Below are 9,909 nucleotides of genomic sequence, written 5' to 3'. Positions count from 1 at the left end.
CTCAACCCCCAAACTCCTTAAGCCAATAACCATCTTCAGCAAAGTCTCAGAACACAAAATCAATGTGCAAAAATCACACACATTTCTATACATCAACAATAGACAAGCAGAGAGCCAAATTATGAGTGAACTCCCATTCACAACTGCTACAAAGAGAATAAAATACCTAGGAATACAACTTACTAGGGACGTGAAGGACTTCTTCAAAGAGAACTACAAACTACTACTCAAAGAAATAAGAGAACACAAACAAATGGAAAAACATTCCATGCTCATGGATAGGAAAAATCAGTATTGTGAAAATGGCAATACTGCCCAAAGTAATTTATAGATTCGATGTTATCCCCATCAAGGTGCTATTGACTTTCTTCACAGAATTAGAAAAAACTACTTTAAATTTAATATGGAACCAAAAAAAAGTCCATATAGCCAAGACAATCCTAAGCAAAAAGAATGAAGTTGGACGTATCATGCTACCTGACTTCAAACTATACTACAAGGCTATAGTAACCAAAACAGCATGGTATTGGTATGAAAATAGACATATAGACAAATGGAACAGAACAGAGACCTCAGAAATAACACCACACACCTACAACCATCTGACCTTTGACAAACCTGACAAAAACAAGCAATGGAGAAAGGATTCCCTATCTAATAAATGGTACTGGGAAAACTGGCTAGCCATCAGCAGAAAACTGAAACTGGACCCCTTCCTTACACTTTATACAGAAATTAATTCAAGATGGATTAAAGACTTAAACGTAATACCTAAAACCATAAAAACCCTAGAAGAAAACCCAGGCAATACTATTCAGGACATAGGCATGCACAAAGACTTCATGATGAAAACACCAAAAGCCACAATTGACAAATGGGACCTACTTAAACTAAAGAGCCTCTGCACAGCAAAAGCAACTAGCATCAGAGTGAACAGGCAATCTATGGAATGGGAGAAAATTTTTGGAATCTATCCATCTGGCAAAGTTCTAATATCTAGAATCTACAAGGAACTTAAACAAATTTACAAGAAAAAACAAACGACCACATCAAAAAGTGAGCAAAGGATATCAACAGACACTTTCCAAAAAAAGACATTTATGTGGCCAACAGACATATGAAGAGAGGCTCATCATCACTGATCATTAGAGAAATGCAAATCAAAGCCACAATGAGATACCATCTCACACCAGTCAGAATGGCGATTATTAAAAAGTCATGAAACAATAGATGCTGGTGAGGCTGCAGAGAAGTAGGAATGCTTTTATACTGTTGGTGGGAATGTAAATTAATTCTACCATTGTGGAAGACAATGTAGAGATTCCTCAAGGACCTAAAGCCAGAAATATCATTTGACCCAGCAATCTCATTACTGGCTATTAACCAAAGGAACAGAAATCATTCTACTGTAAAGACACATGTACATGTATGTTTATTGCAGCACTACTTACAATAGCAAAGACTTGGAACCAACCCAAATGCCCATCAATGATAGCCTGGATAGAGACAATATGGGGGCCTGGCATGATGGCTCATGCCTGTAATTGCAGTGTGTCCGGAATTAGTTCCTTCTAGTGAGTTACTGGTCTCACTGACTTCAAGAATGAAGCTGCGGACCCTTGGGGTGAGTGTTACAGTTCTTAAAGATGGTGTGTCTGGAGTTTATTCCTTCAGATGTTCAGATGTGTCTGCAGTTTCTTCCTTCTGGTGGGTTCGTGGTCTTGCTGACTTCAGGAGTGAAGTCACAGACCTTCACAGTGTTACAGCTCTTAAAGGTGGCACGTCCAGAGTCACTCGTTCCTCCCAGTGGGTTCATGGTCTCGCTGACTTCAGGAGTGAAGCTGCAGACCTTCACAGTGAGTGTTACAGCTCTTAAAGGTGGTGCGTCCACAGTTGTTCCTTCCTCCTGGTGGGTTCGTGGTCTTGCTGGCTTCAGGAGTGAAGCTGCAGAACTTCACGGTGAGTGTTACAGCTCATAAAGGTAGTGCAGACCAAAAGAGTGAGCAGCAGCAAGATTTATTGCGAAGAGCGAAAAAACAAAGCTTCCACAGCGTGTAAGGAGACCCCAGCAGGTTGCCCCTGCAGGCTTGGGAGGCCAGCTTTTATTCCCACATTTGGCCCCACCCACCTCCTGCTGATTGATCTGTTTTACAGAGCACTGATTGGTCCATTTTACAGAGTGCTGATTGGTGCATTTTTACAGAGTGCTGATTGGTGCGTTTACAAACCTTTAGCTAGACACAGAGTGCTGATTGGTGTGTTTACAAACCTTTAGCTAGACAGAAAAATTCTCCGAGTCCCCACTCAACCCAGGAAGTCCAGCTGGCTTCACCTCTCACTAGCACTTTGGGAGGCTAAGGAGGGCAGATCATGAGGTCAGGAGATCATGACCATCCTGGCTAACATGGTGAAACTCCATCTCTACTAAAAACACACAAAAAACTTAGCCAGGTGTGGTGGCAGGCACCTGTAGTCCCATCTACTTGGGAGGCTGAGGCAGGAGGATGGTGTGAACCTGGGAAGCTGAGGTTGCAGTGACCCAAGATCGCACCACTGCACTCTAGCCTGGGTGACAGAGAGAAACTCTGTAAAAAGAAAGAAAGAAAGAAAGGAAGGAAGAAAGGGAAAATGTGGTATATACACACCATGGAATACTATGCAGCCATAAAAAAGAATGAGACCATGTCCTTTGTAGGATGTGGATGAAACTTGAAGCCATCATCCTCAGAAAACTAACACAGGAACAGAAAACCAAACACTGCATGTTCTCACTCATAAGTGGGAGTTGAACAATGAGAACACATGGACACAGGGAAGGGAACAACATACACCAGGGCCTATCAGGGGATGGGGAACAAGGGGAGGGAGAGCTTTGGGACAAATACTTAATGCATGTAGGACCTAAAACCTAGATGATGGGTTGATAAGTGCAGCAAACCACCATGGCACATGTATACCTATTTTAAAAACCTACACATTCTGCACGTGTATCCTGGAACTCAAAGTTAAAAAAAAAATAGCTACAGTTACTACTTCTTGTATATAAAACAAGTTTGCTCTTACATAGCTTATGCTGATAAAATAACATTTTTTCAAATAACAGATGATTGAAATTAAAATCATATTTCTGTTAATTGCTCCATTTTATCAACTCTAATAACCACTAGAAAGGAGATAAATAAGACAAAGAGAGTGACTAATTGATCCAAACTATTTCACAAAGAACTAACTGAAATAATGAGGAAACATGCACAAAATTAAGTCAAATTAATACTATTCTGTTATTGTAGAGTCTATAAAAGATATGTTAAATGCCAATCATTTAAGGATTATTCTGTATGTGTGTGTATATATATATTCTAATGTAAATGCTATAAATAATCTATAATATTTTGCCAACTGAAACCCATCTATCTGTGAATTTCTTAAGGAAACTGACACAAGATCTGGAAGGTTATATAATTTGTCATTGACCATTTGTGTTCTATCAATTCACAATGAAGCTATTACCAACGGTGAGAGCAAAGGACTCTGAGTTCTTTTTTAAAAATATTAGCAAGGTACTTCAACTTCTGGTCATGATGAAAGAGTGCTATGAGACTGGTTTTTTATCTAAACAAAATTTAGTAAAAAATAAATGTTTCAAGACGTTGAGTATAAGACAGTACAGAACTTTGATGCTTGAAAGAAAGGAAAGAAACAAAATGAGCCCCGTGTTCTCTCCAGCTTTCTTCCTGCAAGTCCCTTTCAGGTTGCAGTGCTAGAAGGTTGAACCCAAATAAAGCACAATAGTTCTGTTGAGCATTAAGGACATGGAGGTTGGAATTCAGGACTCTGAAAGTATCAAAATTTTGTGAAACAGGGTGTGATATTGAAGACAGCTATGAAGAGGAGGTCCAGAAATCAGCATAGAGGTCCTCATGAGTCCTTGCCTAAATGGCAAGCTGCATATGCATAGGGTGAGACTCCAAAAAGTCAAGCAAAGAGCAATGACCAGGAAATGAACTACTGAGACCTGCAAGTTGAACAATTACCAGAGCTCACCTAGGCTATAAAATGGTTAAAAACAAATAGTCTTCAATATAGAACACCCATGCCTCAGAAGTAGGGATAATTCAGCCTTGAAATAAAGGCTTCTCTTGACTCACCATAATAACACTGTGAAACCAGCATTAAAAGGATCAAGTTAACACTCACATAAATTAACTTTGTCCTCCAAGGACAAATACTCCATTAACTCATAAAACAAAATTTAGAAACCCAAAATTACAGCACCTATAAAAATGTAGAATCAGGATTAAAATTTACTAGATGTGCAAAGTAGCTGGAAAATATGACTCATAATTAGGAGAAAAGACCCAAAAATGACAGGGATGATGGAATTAATAGACAAGAACATTATAAGAGTTGATATAACTATAATTATGTTAACTTATAACATGTAAGTAACATATAATTATGTTAACCTGTAATTGTAATTAGCTATAATTACAATATAATAAGTATAACCATAATTATAGTTATAATTAATTATGAGTTAACATTGGGAAAGATTTTTAGGAAAGCATACACATAGTAATGGAAAGAGCAGGAAATTTTAATAGAGAATCAGAAAGTATTTTTTAAAACTAAATAGGAATTTTAGAACACAAAAGTATATTTGAAATGCAAAAAAAAATTCACTGGGTTTAACAGCAGGTTAGACAATTGAAGATAGTGCAATAAAAACTTCAGCAGAAGTCTACAAAAAAAAAAAATCCTAAAAAAATGACTGCAGCCTCAATAACATGTAAAACAATAGCAAGTGATCTAAAAGATATATAATTGGGATTCCAGAAAAAAGGAAAAGAGAAAATGTATTTGAAGTAACAATAGTTAAAAATGTTTGGTGTTTGATAAAAAAACTTAATCCCCTATGGGTTTATTAAAGCAGCTCAACAAATCCAAAGCAGGATAAACAAAGAAACTCATACCACAGCGTATCACAAAAAGCAAATAACCAGTGGTAAAGAGAAAAACATTAAAAGCAACAAAGGAGAAAAGGCATATTACATAGAGGTAATAGCAATAAGAAATCATATTGTTCTACTCAGCAAAACAATGCAAAGCAAAAAAAAAAAAAAAGCCATATTTAAGATGCTAAAGGGAGATCAAAAAGACTATCAGCCTGCAATTCTATCCCCAGCCAACATCTCTTTCAAAATATAAGATAAAAAGTACATTTTCCAGAGAAAGAAAAGCTGAGAAAATGTGTTTCTACCAGATCTTCTCTACAAGAATTATTTTAAAAAGGTTTTTAGGTAGCTGGCAAGATGGTCGAATAAGAACAGCTACAGTCTGCAGCTCCCAGCAAGATCAATGCAGAAGATGGATGATTTCTGCATTTCCAACTGAGGTACCCAACTCATCACATTGGGACTGGTTAGACAGTGGGTGCAGCCCAGGAGGGCAAGCTGAAGCAGGGTGGGGTGTCACTACACCGAGGAAATGCAAGGAGTCAGGGAACTCCCTCCCCTAGCCAAGGGAAGCCTTGGGGACTGTGCCATGAGGAAAGGTGCATTCCAGCCCAGATACTACACTTTTCCCACAGTCTTTGCAACCCGGAAGCCAGGAGATTCCTTCAGGTGCCTATACCACCAGGGCCCTGGGTTTCAAGCACAAAATTGGGCAGCTGTTGGGGCAGACACCAAGTTAGCTGCAGGAGTTGTTTTTTGTACACCAGTGGCCCCTGGAATGCCAGTGAGACAGAACCATTCACTGCCTTGGGAAAAGGGCTGAAGCCAGAGGGCCAAGTGGTCTAGCTCAGTGGGTCACACACCCACAGAGCCCAGCAAGCTGAGATTGACTGGTTTGAAATTCTCACTGCCAGCACAGCAGTCTGAAGTCGACCTGGGATGCTCGAACTTGGTGGGGGAAGGGGCGTCTGCCATTACTGAGGCTTGAGTAGGCAGTTTTCCCCTCACAATTTAAACAAAGCCACCAGGAAGTTCAAACTGTGAGGAGCACATCATAGCTCAGCAAAGATGCTGTGGCCAGACTGCCTCTCTAGATTCCTCCTCTCTGGGCAGGACATCTCTGAAAGAAATGCAGCAGCCCAGTCAGGGGTTTATAGATAAAACTCCCATTTTCCTGGGAGAGAGCACCTGGGAAAAGGGGTGGCTGTGGGCGCAGCTTCAGCAGACTTAAACGTTCCTGCCTGCCAGCTGTGAAGGGAGTAGCAGATCTCCCAGCACAGCACTCAAGCTCTACTAAGGGACAGACTGCCTCCTCAAGTGGGTCCCTGACCCCCATGCCTCCTACTGGGAGACACCTCCCAGCAGGGGTTGACAGACACCTCATACAGGAGAGCTCCAGCTGGCATCTGGCTGGTGCCCCTCTGGGATGAAGCTTCCAGAGAAAGGAATAGGCAGCAATCTTTGCTGTTTTGCAGCCTCTACTAGTGATACCCAGGCAAACAGGGTCCAGAGTGGACCTCAGCAAACTCCAGCAGATCTGCAGCAGAGGGGCCTGACTGTTAGAAGGAAAACTAACAAACAGAAAGGAATAACATCAACAAAAAGGACGTCCACACAGAAACCGCATCTGAAGGTCACCAACATCAAAGACCAAAGGTAGATAAATACACGAAGATAAGGAAAAACCAGTGCAGAAACCGCATCTGAAGGTCACCAACATCAAAGACCAAAGGTAGATAAATACACGAAGATAAGGAAAAACCAGTGCAAAAAGGCTGAAAATTCAAAAAAACCAGAATGCCTCTTCTCCTCCAAAGGATCACAACTTCTCACCAGCAAGGGAACAAAACTGGACAGACAATGAGTTTGACAAATTGACATAAGCAGGCCTCAGAAGGTGGGTAATAACAAACTCTGAGGTAAAGAAGTATGTTCTAACCCAAGGCAAGGAAGCTACGAACTTGAAAAAAGTTAGAGGAACTGCTAACTAAAATAACCAGTTTAGAGAAGAACATAAATGACCTGATGGAGCTGAAAAACACAGCATGAAAACTTCATGAAGCATACACAACTATCAACAGCTGGATCAATCAAATGGAAAAAAGGACATCAGAGACTGAAAATCAACTTAATGAAATAAAGTGTGAAGACAAGATTAAAGGAAAAAAAAAATGAAAAAGAATGAACAAAGCACCCAAGAAATATAGGATTATGTGAAAAGACCCAACCTATGTTTGATTGGTATACCTAAAAGTGACAGGGAAATGGAACCAAGTTGGAAAACACTCTTCAGGATATTATCCAGGAGAACTTCCCCAACCTAGCAAAACAGGCCAACATTCAAATTCAGGAAAGACAGAGAACACCACAAAGATACTCCTCGAGAAGAACAACCCCAAGACACATAATTGTCAGATTCACCAAGGTTGAAATGAAGGAAAAAAATGTTAAGGGCAGCCAGAAAATAAGGTCAGGTTACCCACAAAGGAAAACCCATCAGACTAACAGTAGATCTCTTGGCAGAAACCCTGCAAGCCAGAAGAGAGTAGGGGCCAATATTCAACATTTTTAAAGAAAATAACTTTCAACCCAGAATTTCATATCCAGCCAAAGTAAGCTTCATAATTGAAGGAGAAATAAAATCCTTTATAGACAAGCATATGCTGAGAGATTTTGTCACCACCAGGCCTGCCTTACAAGAGCTCACTAAATATGGAAAGGAAAAACCAGTACCAGCCACTGCAAAAACATACCAAACTGTAAAGACCATTGACACTATGAAGAAACTGCATCAACTAACAGACAAAATAACCAGCTAGCATCATAATGACAGGATCAAATTTACACATAATATTAACCTTAAATGTAAACAGGCTAAATGCCCCAGTTAAGACACAGACTGGCAAATTGAAGAGTCAAGACCCATTGGTGTGCGGTATTCAGAAGACCCATCTTATCTGCAAAGACACAGAAAGGCTCAAAATAAAGAGATGGAAAAATATTTACCAAGCAAATGGAAAGCAAAAAACAGAGCAAAGGTTCCAATCCTAGTCTCTGATAAAACAGAATTTAAACCAACAAAGATCAAAAAAGACAAGTCCATTACATATAGGTAAAGGGATCAATGCAACAAGAAGAGCTAGCTTACACTCACACACAATAATAGTGGGAGACTTTAACACCCCACTGTCAATATTAGACAGATCAACAAGACAGAAAGTTAACAAGGATATTTAGGACTTGAACTCAGCTCTGGACCAAGCAGACCCAATAGACATCTACAGAACTCTCCACCCCAAATCAACAGAATATACATTCTTCTCAGCACAACGTCGCACTTATTGTAAAATTGACCACATAATTGGAAGTAAAACACTCCTTATCAAATCCAAAATAATGGAAATCATAACAAACAGTCTCTCAGACCACAGCGCAATCAAAGCAGAACTCAGGATTAAGAAACTTACTCAAAACGGCGCAACTACATGGAAACTGAATAACTTGCTCCTGAATAACTACTGGGTACATAAAAAAATTAAGGCAGAAATAAGTAAGTTCTTGGAAACCAATGTGAACAGACACAACATACCAGAATCTCTGGGACACATTTAAAGCAGTGTTTAGAGGAAAATTTATAGCACTAAATGTCCACAGGAGAAAGCAGGAAAGATCTAAAATCAACACCCTAATATCACAATTTTGAAAATTAGAGAAGCAAGAGCAAACAAATTCAAAAGCTAGCAGAAGACAAGAAATAACTAAGATCAGAGCAGAACTGAAGAAGATAGAGACACGAAAAACCCTTCAAAAAAAAATCAGTGAATCCAGGAGCTGATTTTGTGAAAAGACTAACAAAATAAATAGACTGCTAGCCAGACTAATAAAGAAGAAAAGAGGGAAGAATCAAATAGATGCAATAAAAAATGATAAAGGGGATATCATCACTGATCCCACAGAAATACAAACTACCGTCATAGAATACTATAAACACCTCTATGCAAATAAACTAGAAAATCTAGAAGAAATGCATAAATTCCTGGACACATACACCCTCCCAAGAATAAACCAAGGAGAAGTCGAATCCCTGAAGAGGCCAATAACAAGTTCTGAAATTGAGGCAGTAATTAATATCCTACCGACCAAAAAATGCACAGGACCAGACCAATTTACAGCCAAATTCTACCAGAGGTACAAAAAGGAGCTGGTACCATTCCTTCTGAAACTATTCCAAACAATAGAAAAAGAGGGACTCCTCCCTAACTCATTTTATGAGGCCAGCATCGTCTTGATACCAAAACCTGCAAACACAATAAAACAAGAAAATTTCAGGCCAATATCCCTGATGAACATTGATGCTAAAATCCTCAATAAAATACTGGTAAACTGAATCCAGCAGCACATCAAAAAGCTTATTCATCACGATCAAGTCAGCTTTACCCCTGGGATGCAAGGCTGGTTCAATATACACAAATCACTAAACATAATTCATTACATAAATAGAACCAATGACAAAAAAACACATGATTGCCTCAATCGACACAGAAAAGACCTTTGATAAAATTCAACACCCTCTTCATGCTAAAAACTCTCAATAAACTAGGTACTGATGGAATGTATCTCAAAATAATAAGAGCTATTTATGACAAACCCACAGCCAATATCATACTGAATGGGCAAAAGCTAGAAGCATTCCCTTTGGAAACTGGCACAAGACAAGGATGCCCTCTCTCATCACTCCTATTCAACAGAGTATTGGAAGTTCTGGCCAGGGCAGTCAGGCAACAGGAAGAAATAAAGGTATTCAGATAAGAAGAGAGGAAGTCAAATTGTCTCTGTTTGCAGATAATGTGATTGTGTATTTAGAAATTATCTCAGCCCCAAGTCTCCTTAAGCTGATAAGCAACTTCAGCAAAGTCTCAGAATACAAAATCAATGTGCAAAAATCACAAGCATT

The sequence above is a fragment of the Mandrillus leucophaeus genome, unplaced genomic scaffold, assembly GCF_000951045.1.
Source record: "Mandrillus leucophaeus isolate KB7577 unplaced genomic scaffold, Mleu.le_1.0 Scaffold27, whole genome shotgun sequence".
NCBI lineage: Eukaryota > Metazoa > Chordata > Mammalia > Primates > Cercopithecidae > Mandrillus > Mandrillus leucophaeus.
This window is presented reverse-complemented; position numbering follows the sequence as displayed.